At 42.6% G+C, this 15,734-nt stretch overlaps 1 protein-coding gene across 2 annotated transcripts in view; it reads right to left on the bottom strand.

The window, feature by feature from the left end:
- Positions 1-12,558, bottom strand: part of grin2aa (glutamate receptor, ionotropic, N-methyl D-aspartate 2A, a) — a 145,963-nt gene extending 133,405 nt beyond the window's left edge. The window contains exons 1-2 of one of the 2 annotated variants that reach the window (XM_086186075.1): positions 12,440-12,558; positions 11,077-11,176 (exon numbers count right to left, since the gene is read on the bottom strand). The gene's annotated coding sequence lies outside the window, so the exon portion shown is untranslated. Of the gene's footprint in view, positions 1-11,076; positions 12,050-12,439 lie in introns of those variants that run through there. The other variant, XM_086186074.1, reaches the window with a different exon arrangement.
- Between the last annotated feature and the right edge of the window lie 3,176 nt (positions 12,559-15,734).

Raw genomic sequence — 15,734 nt, 5'->3', positions numbered from 1 at the left:
GGAAATGGGCATAACCTCAAAGTAACTGGTCTTTTTTATGTAAGAAATGTTTCAAATTAGATCAGAGCATTCACATCTTCCAAATAGCCAAATGTGACCACTGATTGGTTCAGTAGTGCTGTGACAGGTGTCCTTTTCAAAGTAGGCTTTGAATTAAATGCCCAATAGGACACCATATTAGTGACCATTTTGCATCGAACTTGTACGGTTTAAAAGTATTGTCCGGTCTGTATGTGAATCATAGCAGCCATCATACTTCCGGAGGAGAGCCGTCCTGACACAGAGATTTGACTGCCCCGTTGTGTCGTCTTGCATTTTTTAAGAGGCATCGTGGGGAGACAGAAGGTTGTATGGGGTCCCCTGGAAGAATAGATGGTGTGTGTATAAACATGTGAATGTGCAACACTGAGAGAGTGAGTGATGGTCATGTAAGCCAAGTAAGGGTGACAGCAGCTACTCTGCACCAACCAGAGCAGAACGGCGAAGTGACATCATCGTTGTCTTGCAAGCTGCACATTTTACACCTCCCTGTCCCTGGAGAGACAGCACTGGCCTCCTTGGACACCTACTGCTCACAGAGCATGAAACGAGTGTGTGCTTGTGTGTGTGTGTGCACGTGTGTGTGCACGTGTGAACGTCCGTCATCATGTACATGACATACGAGCAGGTCAGTGGAACAGTAGAGCGTGAGCAAAATCAGATGAAACATATGGCCGCATAATTGTCAACGTGCACCGTTGAGGATTTATGGTGGCAGCGACAGCGCTGTGTGATTTTGCGCTGGTGAAGAGCCTGTTTGTACATGATTCACTCAAATGAGCCTTCATTTACCTGCTCAAACCTGCGCAGATTTAAGAGGTGCGATCATAAGAGCATAAGAAATTTGTGTCATTAATGTTTGTGCTCCTTCCCATTACAACCATAAGAAAAAACCACAAAGGCTCCTGCTGACAGCGAATGGAAAACTGTCTCCTCATGAACACTCGGTAGAAGAGCCTGATTCATGCAGATTTAATTATCTACGGTTACCAAGGACAGCGTGTTTTCAAACTCGTATCTGCCTTCATTTTGGTTGTCCTTGAACAAAATATCTTAAAATCTGACAAACATGCTAATTAAATCTAATTTCGGGGGAAAGCCATTGGCCGGGGAACAAATTATCTGCCGAGTTTTGGATCTAAATGTGAAAATATATGGTCATAATCTATCATAACTGTTTGGAGCAGAATAAAACTGTTCAATCCCTGTCAAAGAATGCAATATTTAGAAGATTGTAAAAACGGACTTTGCAGGTCCGACTTTGTCGAAGCACCTCACTTTACTCATCTATTACCTTTTTACTAAAAAATAAAGTACACTTATTTTTTTTAAAAAAGAAGAAAAAAACAACTACGGTTATAAAGCTGCTCTTTATGCCTTTGCAGTGCTTGCTGACTTTGAGCATAGAAACAAATAATTTCACATCACCTCCTGTGTGCGTCTGCTTATCCCGTTAGCAGGATTATGCAAAACCAGCAAAAGTTGCTTGACGGTTGTAGCCATTATACCCATTACATCTTTAGGCAGATTTTTTTTTGAGGCATTAAGCTCGGTGGAGATAAGGAGATTGCATTAATGAAATGGAATGTTGTTTTTTGTAAACTGTCATTTTATATTAGCTCAAAAAGAAAAAAAACGCTTCTGCTTTTTGTCTTTTTGCAAGTGTGATGGGAGAAATGTTGGATTTTCTTCGCACGATGGTTTGTCATACCTGGTGACTCTGTAATGAATCTGGATGGCTCTATTGTGTGCTGAATAATGCATGTGGGCCCATCCTGTGTGTGCTTTTAAAATAACCAGAGGACTGCGTGTCCCCCTGCCCAACTGAGCAGAAAAAAATGGTAGAGCAGATCTGAGGATGAATCATCCAAATCTCAGTTCATTCACTGCAGAAAGAGCAGTGATGCCTGATGGATTCTTGTCTCTGTCAAGAAGCTGTCATCTTCTTTCACACAAAAGCTGTAGGATTACCATGAAGGTTTGCCCTGATAATTTTACTTTGGTAATATTATACATGAAGTCTCGCATACATTTATTAACTGCAAAGATGTCACGGTTGAAGTCATAAGCTCTGTCCTGCTCCACTCTCACATGATTGTGCTCCCAGACTCTTTAACTGCTGGTGAATTAGCAGCGTCGTTGAATATTTCCAAGTATTCCTTTTCCAGGGATTCATGCTAGCAGCTCTCCGGTGTGAAGTCTGCCTTACTAGCACCTCAGTCACCGATGACTGCCGATGCGATTCGCCCCGAGGAGAACGGATTCATCTGACATCACAACAGCCCCGCTGGTGTTGACTCTTCTTTGAGGTGTTGCTCAAGAACACATCAACACAGCTGAAAGCCTTCATATTGACTGCTAATATCACAGTATCACTGGGACCATCAAATTCTGTTCAAATGCTTTTCATCAGCAGTTTTTGGAGCCGTTTTGAAGCCCACACAGACAGGAAAATGTGAACAGGGGAGCTGATGAAAATAGGTTCTGGATAATGGAGTGGTGAGATGCCCGATATATAAATAAAAGGTCAAACTGGGACCAATCCAGCCTGGTATTTGCTCTATCAGACCAGTCCATTTCTGCCAAGATCATCTTTCAGTTCCACGAAAGAGGTATAAGTATTAATAAACTTTATAAAGCAAATTCCATGCACAGATGCAGCCCAAGGCTAAAATAAAAACTCTTTGAGCGTAAAAAGCACTGATATGGCAAAAGTAAAGTAAAAGCCAAATAAGAGCCAAATTAATACCCAAATTAAAAACCAAGTATTTTAGTAATGCACCAACTCCTAATTAAAACTCCACTTGGGCCGATGACTCGCGGTCATCGCTACTGAGCCCTCTTGGAATTTAAAAACCTTCTGTATTTGATGAATTGTGACCCCACGGGAGTTGCAGGATGGATTTTTGCTCTGCTTTTGACTTTTGGAAGAGCGCAACACTTAACTCTTAGATCAAAGCAGAAGACGATAACTGATTTAATATGCACCTCGCATGCCGAGTGTGGTCATTTTTACTTTCGCAAAGGTCCCGGTTCTGTGACCTTCGACGGAGACAAGCAGGTACTTGAGAGGGAGATTTATTGCAAAAAAAAAGAACGAACTCTATGTCCCAGATAAAACTTATCTGAAAAAGTGGTAGAAACTGAAAGAAGCGAAAGAACAAAAGTACAGCTGGATAGACGATACCATGAACAACAGGTGGCCGGGCTGACGGGGAACGGTACAGTTAGGAAGTAAAGCAAACCAAGACGGAGAGGGAAGACATTTAAAATATGAAGCAGGAACTACAGAGATTTGGCCAAAGATATAAACATGACAAAAATGACACTCGAAGCAAAAACCAGGAACAAGCAGCAGCTTGAAGTGGGCAAAACTAGAGATGGGAAGCAACAAAGTACAAATACTGTTGAAATACTTCAGTAGATTAAGATGGATAAGGTAGATTTCTCAATCTATTTATGTATTTATTCTGGTTTAGCTTTTTGTATATACTATGATGGCTTTTATTCTGCATCTCAGCCCCAGATTTTTTGATATTAATAACATTTTGTATATTTTTATCCATGTCTCTGTGTCTGGAGCACTGTTGTCACTGTTATGTCACTGTTTACCCTCGGGTTCAAATAAAGTTACCTGACCTTAGATTGTCATTTTCCAGTGTCTTGGCCTCTTGGCCATGTTTTCTGGCAACTTTTTACTTTTACTCCCAGTATGTTAACACAAATATCTTTACTTTCTATTCCTCATTATTTCAGATGCGACGCATGGCAGGAATTATATTCCTATTCTGCAGAGTTTGCTACCTGTTGGGAGTAACGCGACTAAAATAAGACTCAATACAGTGTCAGTGAGTTGCAAGCGTGTTGTGTCAAAGATTCTGTTTCATTGTCTGTTTTTGAAAACCAATCAAAAAAAGTTTTAAAATGCTTTTGAGTAAATTTAAATGTGTTCTTCTTTAATTCAACTGGACTGCGCAGGATAAATGAGAATTCCGGTGTTTTTGACTCGAGTGTCTGTACTTCTTGAGTAACAAAGGTGTGCTGTTGGAGTTTTTTTCTACATCGGGGTAAAATATATTCAAGTACCGTGAAGAAACAATCAGATTTTGATTTGTCTTTACTCGGCAAGCAATAAAAACACATGTACGGGCTTTAGGATCATTCAGGACAGTGTGACATATATCACATTTTAGGGGGGAAAAGGAAAAGGACGAAATGCAGAGAAAAAAGCCTGGCATGAGTCTTGGGTGATTTAATCACAAGTGGACGACTCTAAGTACATGAGTTCACTCCTGATATTAAAATGTGTCTCCACATTTGTCTCAAGTTACCACTCACTATCACCAATCTATATGCAAATAAACGTGTTCATTATTTTTGTTGGCAGTGACCAAATGTGTTGTTTTGAACGGAGAAGCGGATGCTTAATCTATGACACTTGAAAGAAGAGATACGGACAGGCAACCAAAGTCGCCCAAGAGGTTTTTCTCTACTTCTGTTACATGTGCTGTATCAAGTCTTCAGACGTAGTGTCTGAGGGTGGTTCTTCAGCGTGGCCCCCGCCATGTTCATGTTCACACTGAATGTAGCCACACACGTGCCTGACCACCTCTAAAAACGGGACGGGCGATCCTCGTGCGTCTTCTGTGCTGTGTTCACGCCTGCACTTTAAGGAGTCCCCGTGTGATCACATCACCCACGACACATGCTCATGCCAGGTCTGAGCCTGGAAAGAGGTAGAAAGACTAGAGAGAGGGGGGGGGGGGGGGCTTTCTGCTCCAAATAGGATTGGAGTTGTTTGTTGTCACACAAGGCTACCGTTTCTTGGCATCACAACAGTAAATCATGTTTGGCAGACACATCCATACTAATAGCTACCAGTCACAAACATACACTCATTTCCTGTCGAAAACAAAACCCTAAACATAGATATTCTCTGCGTGTGTACACGAAGTCTCCAGAAAAATAAAACAATGACTCAATAATCAAGAATATTCTTTTTCCTTCTGACGTTCTCGCTCACACACTACACACGGTCCAGCAGTGAAATATCTTCTTCTGCACCATTACCGCCGCTCCCTCATGGCTTCGCTGCCACAAAGCCTGGGTTTTCCGTCCACACACAACTAGGTTTCACATGCATCAATAATTCAGCTGCATTATCTTTACATGATGATTAATATGATTGCATTTACCGCTGCGGTCATAATCGTTCCTCCTTCTAAATGGCATTAAAATTAGATTAACATACTGTACACACTCTATGTATGATTTATTTAGTGTCTGGGCCAGAATGTTTGATACCCGGGATGCTAAGTATGTTTTACTATGCCATGACCCAGAGGATGAACACACGTATGTGTGTAAACATACTTTCTGGTATGAAGAAGACTTGCCTGAATGTTATTCTAGTTTTTTTTTTTCATCCTCTCGTGCTACTCTGTTCATCACTTATGTGTTCTTCAGTTCAATCCCTTGTCCTCTCATCTTATTTCTTCTTTAATGCTGATTTCTCCGCTTTCCTCCACATTCCACCGACTTCTTCATTTCTGAACTGATCTAGGATGTTGATGTTGACGTCCCCCCTGCAACAAAACCTGCAAATCACTGGTATCCACACAGACTCTCAAGAACTGTCCATCCATTCATCCATCTTCTACACTGTTCATACATTAAGGGTCGCGGAGGAGGGAGGAGGGGGGGGAGGCTGGAGCCTATCCCAGCTGAAATTGGGTGTGGGGCGGGGTTTACCATGGACGGGTCACCAGTCCGTCACAGGGCCAGTGCCACTGCAGTGCTAAACTGCAGGGGAAATGCTTTTGTAGCCTTTTCAATAGGGACCTACAGTCAGGACATACTGAGCAATTAGGGGCTCAGTATCTTGCTCAAGGATACTTTGACATGGTTACCAGGGGAAGTGAGAATCGAACCAGCGACCCTTTGGTTGCTAGACGGCCACTCTACCTCTGAGCCATGCTGTCTCAAGAACTGCTTCTCCTTTAAAGGTTTAGAGTCACTGAATGCTGCATGACTGATTTATTACAGCATTTCTGACGAGTGTGACACCTCAAGACACCCGTCTCCTAAACGCAAATCACTTCGTCCGTAATACGCCTCGTGACCAAGAAGGTCCACCATAGCAAGACTGGTGGAGTGACTAATTACTTTGTTTTAAGTTAGAATCAGGTACGGAGGAGAACAAAGAATGTGATTTATATTTCATCCCTATTGCCCGACATTACCTCACGCTGCTGCTTTCACTAAACCTGATTCTGAAATAATTCAGCTTTGTTACTTGCTTTAATAACCTGCCCCGAAACATTTCCCTCTCTCCGTCTCTTATTGCCCTTTTCTTCTGCTTGTGTATGCTTCCATCCCCTTCTGTTTCATGTTTCCCTCTTAATGGCATTTGCCATTTGAAAGCGCCAAGAAAAATTGTATGAATGCAAATGTGCTGCTGAAGGTAAGAATTGTCCTTAGGCCATATCAAACCGTGAAAGTGTTTTGCGGTACTAAAAGCAATGTTTTTTAAAGCATACATTGTAGCTTTGAGGTTTTTGTTTATTTGTTGTTTGCTTTTGTCGAATAAAAATGACTTCATTTAAAGCTTCCCTGATCAGTACAGCCGAGTGATGTAATCCCAGTACTTTGGGTTTTAATTATTTTTGACTGAATGCTCCTCGTGCCAGTCAGACAGGACCCCTACGGACAAAAAGAAGTATTTTTCATACAAATTTGGGTTTTGACATTTTTGAACGATAACGGCATTCAAATGGCAACACCAAGATCTATATGGATAGTCTCGCAATCGCAGACCTCAGAGATCTCCATAGTGGAGGGACTCCAGCTGGAGGAGTGAATCGTGTCCAAATCTGCACTGACCACGACTGGGCCTCCGCCCAACTTGAAAGGCTTTGGATAAGTTCTCTCTAATTGTTTTCTTCCACTTTTGGCAACAAAACCAGGGAGATTGTTCTCAGTCTCCATTTGCGTACACCTGCAGTCTACCTTATGTGTGTAGACTGCAGTGCTATACAAATGAAAACTGCAGGGACAAATGCTTTTGTAGCCTTATCAGTAGGTCAGGACATCTCAGCAGCTCATGCTTTGTTTTTATTTAACTAGTCTTTTCTCTCATACATTGTTCGGATTCAGGAAAGTCCATCCATCCATTGTCAGCACTGCCTTTTCAGAGTCATGGGGCTGGCTTGAGCCCATCCCACCTGTCACTGGGCGAGGGGTACACCCTCAATAGGTTGCCATAGGTTGCTAGCATTTACAGTCTGCAATTAACCTAACTTGTAACTTAAGTGTATGGGAAGAAGCCTGATCACCCAGAGAAAACCCAAACAGACACGAGGAGAACATGAAGGCTCCAAAGAAAAACCTCTGCCAACCTTCAGATTCGAGCCCAGAATCTTCTTGTTGCAAGGCAAAGTTGCTAACCACTGCACCACCATGCCACCCAACGCTGTGAAATTGAAATATCATATACTTTTCAAAGTAATCCCCGAGAAACAGACACATAACATCACTTTGACATTCTCCTTTTTCACCTCAGTCCACTATGCTTTACTCCCAGCCATCCCTTATTCATTCATGCTCTCTCTCGGGCCCAGCCATCTGCTCTGTGTGCCTCGACGTTTGCATGAGCGCCCATGAGAAGCCCAGTGGAAGTAATCGTCTGTTACCACTCAGGCTTCAACATGTTGTCTGCCCACTGCACATACCTCTTTAGCTCCCAACAAACCTACAGTGTGTGCATGTTGTGTGCGTGTGCGTGTGTGTGTGTGTCTATGTGTGTGAGAGAGAGAGAAAGTGTGAACCCCAGTATTCACTTATATAATGGATGTAAACAATGTTTCTCTTTGTTGTCCCGCTGACTTACTGCCCTCCACCCCCAAACACAACACACACACACACACACACACACACACACACACACACACACACACACTCACCATTCGCCCCCTCTTATATTGGAAGATAAGATATGGTATGCTTCACTGTGTTGCCTCCTCACTCAATTCTTGATGACTACGTCATTAGCTAACTTCACTTTGCATGCAACGTTATTGCGTACCGTCAACACACAAACAAAAGCGTCCTGTGAACACACAAACAAAATGTTAATGCTACATTGTACTTGAGGTGAGGGTCACTGATGGCAAGGCATGTAATTCTGACAGTAAAGTTTGTCAAATAATTATTGGAATTAAGGCTCTAATGCTCTCCAAGAAAGCATTTGATCATTCTCAAAATTAAAATTATACTAATTTATTATTCAGAATCAAACAGTACAGAATTTCCAAAAATGTTGTTAATATTTGTTATAGATTTGGAAGGAAACCTAACCAGTTTGTAAGCTAGCATCCACAGTACCAGGGGCATAATTAAGGTCATTGGTCACACTTGTGGTTACGCTGCCACAGTGACTGTTGGGCAAAGGGCATAGCTTATTGTAAAATAACTCCGGTTAACCAGCCTACTTTTCATAACTTATGGCATTGAGGAGTTTGAAAACAAACCTGAAGAGACTGACAAGTTAAGTGCCAGTTTTGGTGGTGGGGGGACAATGTGTGTGTTTCTGTCTCCAGGAATTAGCCGAGACCAAGTTGAGCTACGGTAAGTTAATGAAGTGAACTATTTACTTGGCTAGCTAGCTAATGACTTGACACAAGCTAACTTCCAGGCCATGGTACATGACACACACACACACACACACACACACACACACACACACACACACACACACACACACACACACACACTCACCATTCGCCCCCTCTTATATTGGAAGATAAGATATGGTATGCTTCACTGTGTTGCCTCCTCACTCAATTCTTTTCAGTCCTTCAGTTCTAATTGCATCCGTCAGTTTCTTCCTAATCAACATGCATGGGCCCACGCCAGTGTCTGCGTTGTTAGCATGACATGCTCATATATTTATGATATTTATTCACGAAGCACATCAAGAAAAATAAGGGGAGAACAAATGATTAAAACACAAACTGGTAAAAAGCAAAAAGTTCATGTCTTGTTTACCCTTTCATCTTGCAGTGTGTTTGTCCTCCTTGGTGTGTGAGTTTCATACCGCCATCATCACACATGACGTACAGTACTGAATATTCACAACGGGCTAGTTGACGATTTGTCACGCCTCTCTTGCTTTATGGCAGTAGTTAACACAGTAAGCTTCGTCCAAGAGGAAAGGAACTGTGAGTGTGGCGCACCACCTGAAGGCCAGAGTCATCTGTGATTTCAGGTTTTATTCAGCCATGATTGACCGTGCTGATGACTGCAAAGCATCGTGGCGCTGCTTTGCTCAAACTTTTTGGTTGACAGTGACTTGAATTTGAACTCTTATCCAGGTATAGAAGGTGCTGTCCGACTCGGTACAGTCGTCAGTATTTACTACTGAAACTTGTTTGCGGGATACATTAGTGTCCGCACTGTTACTTTTGTCTGATGTGTCTGTGGCAGACACGTTGAATTATTGATTATTAAATATCCTGTCTAAGTCTTGATGGATGTGCATATTGTTCAAGAATGTCTTCAACGTCTCTGAACTGTTACTCAGGAACTGAATCTTTATTCAGCTGCTCATAAAGATAGGGTGCTTCATTTCAGTCATATATGATCTGAAAAATATCACTTCCTGTGGCAGCCATATTGATTTTTATAAAATATTTAATATCTCTTACATGCCTTGATGCATTTTGGTCACTATGGCATTTTATTGTTTCACCGGTGAGCAGAGAGGGGTTGAACAATGGTGTGCGGATTAGCCTTATAGACCCGGCAGTGGCAGCCAACTGACCATGTCTAATTAGCACTTTGGTCATCATATATGTAAATAAAGGAGTAATAAGAATCCTTCTTATCCATTACTTCCCTCTTTTCTAGCATAAGCAGGAAAACCATTAAGCAGAGGTGCTACGGGGCCTCGATCTACATGGAGGATGTAGTGGGTTAATCCTGTATTTCCTTTTGCTTTCATAAAAATATGGATTGCCCCTCTATGGGCTGCAGCTGATGCCTTTAGAGAGAGAGAGGGAGAGAGAGAGAGATTCTCTGTTGTAGAACTGCGCTTCAACAACGTGACTGAACTAAACAGGAGAGGAGGAGAGGGGGGTTCAATTAGGTTCAATGAAGCCAACGCAATGCAAGTGCGACCCCTACTGGTACAATGTGAACCTGCCTCCTTCACTCGGGGCCAATACTCCCAAGTAGACGAACAGATTTTTTTTAGGGCAATACCTGCGTTCACTTTCCATCAGAAGGGGGGGGGGGGTGGACGACAGAGTTAAGACTACAATTACAATACTACTTAAAAGTGGTTCAGGAGACCCCCCCCCCCCTCCCTTAACACTGGCAGTTCATCCTGGAATGGGATGGAGGAGCTGGAAGTTGTGCCAAGCAGTGGCGCGATTAAACCCCGCAATGTGTTATCCAACCTTGGTGTAAAATGGGCAGAAAGCACCCTCATCCAATCCCTAATCACGTTCAGTTACCGTGCTTTGCGTAAAACTGGGCTCAAACCATTTTTTTTTAATTTTGGGATCCACTGCAGTTTGGGATGTACGTGCATGTGCCAGACTCCCTTTGCATGTATTGCACCTGTAAAGTCAATTTCAGACTGTGCGTCAATATTCAGCAAGGAAACACATGAGTTTCTGCTCTTTTTTTTGGGTCAGCTGAGGCTCCTATACAGATGCGCTTTGAAGCCGCCTGCGCTGCGCTCACTGCGCCAGCTTCTGAATTATGAGAAAATAATCACACTTGACGTAAGAGCTGAATTGAGATGATTTTTTTTTCTATATGCGGTTAGTATTTTCATCTCAAACAGCTAAAGAATCGTGTCACTTAAAGCCCGAACGGCTGTGTTTTAGTTGCGCTCTCTGTGGTGTAGGTGCCGCACTTTGGATGAGGGACGCTTCAGAGTAAAACCCGCACCGCGCATGAAGGGGAGAGATGGTGCGTGATCCCATCAACCCAAATTCAGAGTAAAAATGGCAGAAATATTGAAGTACTTACAGCATCTCCCTTCCACAAAGCTCCAAAATAGTGGATGACATTGCTACAGTCCCCTCTCTCCTCCGAGAAACCATGCAGCCTCCGATCTCACTCACAAGCACTGCACAACAGGAGAAAAAAAAAAAAACCAAAATCACCGAATCTCTGGCGATGAATAATTCCCACCGTGTCCAAAAAAAAAAAAAAAAAAAAAAAAAGAACTGAGTGAAATCCCTGGGTTTGTCACTTGGAGCGCGCAGCCGCAAGTAAAATCACCGTTGTTGTAATCCAATCTTCATCGTGTGTGCGCCCACCGCTGATTCTCCACTGCAATCTCTGTTGGCCCCGCGCATCGTGGGGGCTCGACCTGCCTCTGTGTGATTAGAGCTCCCGCTATCCCGTTATTCCTGTCCCGGGCGAGGAGGAGGAGAGGAGCGCAGGATGGAAGAGGCAGGCGGGCAGGCGGGCGGGCAGTCGCCGGACGCACACATTCATTGACTACAAGAGTCCGCTCCGGCAGCTTGCATGGGACCCAGCGTCTCTCTCTCTCACTCTCGTCGTGCACGTTTGTGTGCGTGCGTGTGCGTGTGTGTGTGTGTGTGTGAGCCGAGCGTGCACTCGCGCATGTGAAGTCGCCGGTTTGGTCTATTCCTCCGCGCTTCTGCAGAGGCAGCAGGGGCAGCTGGACGGATGGACGGACTGTCGGTCTGTCTCTCCCCGGCTCTGCGCTGCTCTCTGCGCTAAAGCTCCTCCAGGAGGGAACGACACCTCACCCATAGAGAAAAAACCCATTCACACGAGCATTTCCTGTCTATTTCTTCAAACATTTCCACTGTTCGAATTATTTTCTGACGAGCAAAACGTCACAGTGTCCCCCTTCCATTCATGTCTTTTGGGATTTCTGTCCGTGAACACCGGAACACAACAGCGCTGATAGGACTGGATGAGGGATACGGCAAATAATTGCAGATGGAAGTCCACGTCTTCAGCTATGACTTCGAAATCCACGCGCACACGCACACACACACACACACACACACACACAGTCAGCGTGTGTGAATACATGTTAGCATGTTGAGTGGTACGTTTAAAATGGATTTTTTTTTTTAAAAAAGAGCTACAAAATGGATTCTAAAAGCTTTGTCTGATTAAAAATAACTGGCTAAATGGGTCAAATTGTTCAAGCCTTTAACTTCCCTTTCAGGAAATGTAACTGCTAAAATCATTTAAATGCGTGTGTGTGTGTGTGTGTGTGTGTGTGTGTGTGTGTGTGTGTGTGTGTGTGTGTGTGTGTGTGTGTGTGTCATGTACCATGGCCTGGAAGTTAGCTTGTGTCAAGTCATTAGCTAGCTAGCCAAGTAAATAGTTCACTTCATTAACTTACCGTAGCTCAACTTGGTCTCGGCTAATTCCTGGAGACAGAAACACACACATTGTCCCCCCACCACCAAAACTGGCACTTAACTTGTCAGTCTCTTCAGGTTTGTTTTCAAACTCCTCAATGCCATAAGTTATGAAAAGTAGGCTGGTTAACCGGAGTTATTTTACAATAAGCTATGCCCTTTGCCCAACAGTCACTGTGGCAGCGTAACCACAAGTGTGACCAATGACCTTAATTATGCCCCTGGTACTGTGGATGCTAGCTTACAAACTGGTTAGGTTTCCTTCCAAATCTATAACAAATATTAACAACATTTTTGGAAATTCTGTACTGTTTGATTCTGAATAATAAATTAGTATAATTTTAATTTTGAGAATGATCAAATGCTTTCTTGGAGAGCATTAGAGCCTTAATTCCAATAATTATTTGACAAACTTTACTGTCAGAATTACATGCCTTGCCATCAGTGACCCTCACCTCAAGTACAATGTAGCATTAACATTTTGTTTGTGTGTTCACAGGACGCTTTTGTTTGTGTGTTGACGGTACGCAATAACGTTGCATGCAAAGTGAAGTTAGCTAATGACGTAGTCATCAAGAGAAAAGTGTTGCTAGGCAGCAGTGAAGCTCGGCCTAGCGGTTCCACATCTTAGCAACCACTAAAGTCCTTGGCGACCAGAAATGGCGTTTAATCTTCTTTTTTAAACTTCCTTTAACATGAAGCGCATTGAGTTGCACTTGATGAACGAAATGGGCTATATAAATAGTTTGATTGATTAGATGCAGCTGCCTGCTATGTGCTCAGTATCACCATGACGATATACATTTCAAGACAATGTAGACAATGTGTTTCTTGTTTTACAAACTACTGGGTGCTTTGATATCCTCCCTAGCCTGTAGTCCAGTCTTTGTAATATAAACAATCTAGATTTTGCATTGTATGAAAGGAATAGTTTGGTTATTTTGATCAGGGGTCGTATGAGACACTGACGCCCAATCAGCATGATGCAGCAACAGGAAGTATATAGGAAGGTGCTGCTGTGGTATGAATACCAGCACAAACACATCTTTTAGCCACAAAACAAGTCCACCAATCTAAAGTATATGCGTCCCTTTACCTGCTACCCTTTCACAGTTTTGGCACTCTGCATTCCTGTCAGACCGCCGTTTTCTTTTGAGACGACATTCCTCAACTGCACAATGTTCATGTTCCTATGCACAGACGCTGCCACAGATGCCATTCACGGTGTCACAGAGGCTGTGCATAGGAACAGAGACACTGTGTACGTTCCCTTTAACGTCCATACCAAAGAGCTGTTTCAGAGATGGATCTATTTGTTTGTCAGCATCTGTACGTTAATAGGAAGTAAAATGTTCCGAAGTAATCTGTGATTGAAACTGTCCCACGGAGTTCGCTGATTAAATACAGATTTATCAATGAATTGGCGAAATAACAACAACAACAAAAACATTATTTGCTTAAATGTCTGATGAGGTTTTAATCAACCTACTTGGTTTTATGTTGCTAATTCAAGGGCGAGCCTACACGCGGCAGCTAACATAGCACGTTTGCTTCGCAATCAGAAGAGAGTAATTAATAAATAAAAATATAAAATAAATTAATAATCCACAATCCAATTTAAAAATCCAATCTGCAATGCTAACTTCCGCGTTGGCCTCCAAAAACATTTCCCTGCAACACACCGGCTGATCTCACCTATCAGATTTGACCTTTTATTTTGTGTGGTGTTTCTTTCCCCACCGCCAAGAATGATTAGTTAAGACATTCATTAAGGGGAGGAGCTTTGTCCCACCTAGAGAAGTAAGGTGGGAGGAGCTTCATGAAAATGTCAGGCCAAATGTCGGACACCACTTCTTGTCACTATCAGAGAAGGTCAGGACATGACATACTGTATCTATCTATCTATCTATCTATCTATCTATCTATCTATCTATCTATCTATCTATTTGTCTATCTATCTGTCTATCTATCTATCTATTTATCTATCTATCTATCTGTGTATCAGCATGGAGGTGAAGAGGCATCAGAGAGATCGAGGGGGATGGTCGACAGAGGAATGGTGGGGGTTTTACATTCAGTAACACAGCTTCACAAATGGATACGTAGTCACACTTCACACCTGACCGAGCAAACGACTACCAAACGGCCGGAGAGGAGCAGAGTGTGTGAATGTTGTCTTTGAGTACTGGTCATATTCTTTTTAGGTGTGTGGATGTGCTGTAAATTCACTATACTGCAGCTAAAAAAAAAAAAATCAAGAGAGAGAAAAATGTATTTTGCGATGCACCGTACACCCACAGATGTAGGCTATTTGAGGAGAATAAACAGATAAGTTTCCATATTCATGCAACACTCACTTACAATCCAAAAAAGAACTCCTACAAGGAAAAGGCCACACACACACACACACACACACACACACACACACACAAACCGACAAAAAACACGATAAAACCTGGGAGTAGCAACGCTGTGATAAAAATGTCACAGAATGCCATTGTGACATTAAAAATGCCATAAGGCTCAGCCAGGTCACTAGGAGCTCATTACTGGGTATCACAAACACATTATAGTGTGTCACTGCAGAAATATTACAGTGATACCATCCAAATAAAGTCACGGTGAAGTGCCTGAAGGTCACGTCATGTGAATACAAAGTAGTCCTGGCGCTCATAAATTACATCTAAATTATTAAATTGTTAGCACAGGGATTCACAAATTGCACAGAAAAATCTATCGAGAACGAGTGGAACAGGATTCAAGCATCAATCGTGAGGTAGGAAGTATCAGAACTACCATGCAGTAACGGGAATATCATTACAACACCCTGGCTTCATATTGTATGTTTTAATAGTGTTCTAGATCTTTTTAACTCATTTGTCCATATTTTGCTGACAACCCACAGTGCATTGCAGTTTTCCCCATCTGAAAATCTACTGTACCCTCCTCTACTATTGATTTGACATATAAATTGAAATGCAGTAGCCTGAATTAGTCCTGTCTGTCACATTCATTTATTTGTCAGGGAGCTGGAGGGGATGGAGTTCTGAACTCACATTTATGGGTCAGTGAAAGGGTGGAGCAAAGGAGGCGCACTGGGCAGTTCATCGTGATGGTGGGAGAATCTTCAGAGAAAAAAAAACCACAGCCACTGTTTTTGTCAAAAATTTGTCTGTCAAATTTCCTTTTACCATTTGCAAAGAACTTCCCCAACCTGCATGACACAGAGCATTTCTTTGTTGTTCACACACATTAATTGCGGTCTGTCGCTTTCAA

The sequence above is a fragment of the Aulostomus chinensis genome, chromosome 18 (genome assembly GCF_037954235.1).
Source record: "Aulostomus chinensis isolate RoL2024-O1b breed Wild chromosome 18, RoL_Achi_v1.0, whole genome shotgun sequence".
In the NCBI taxonomy this organism is placed as follows: Eukaryota; Metazoa; Chordata; class Actinopteri; order Syngnathiformes; family Aulostomidae; genus Aulostomus; species Aulostomus chinensis.
This window is presented reverse-complemented; position numbering and strand designations above follow the sequence as displayed.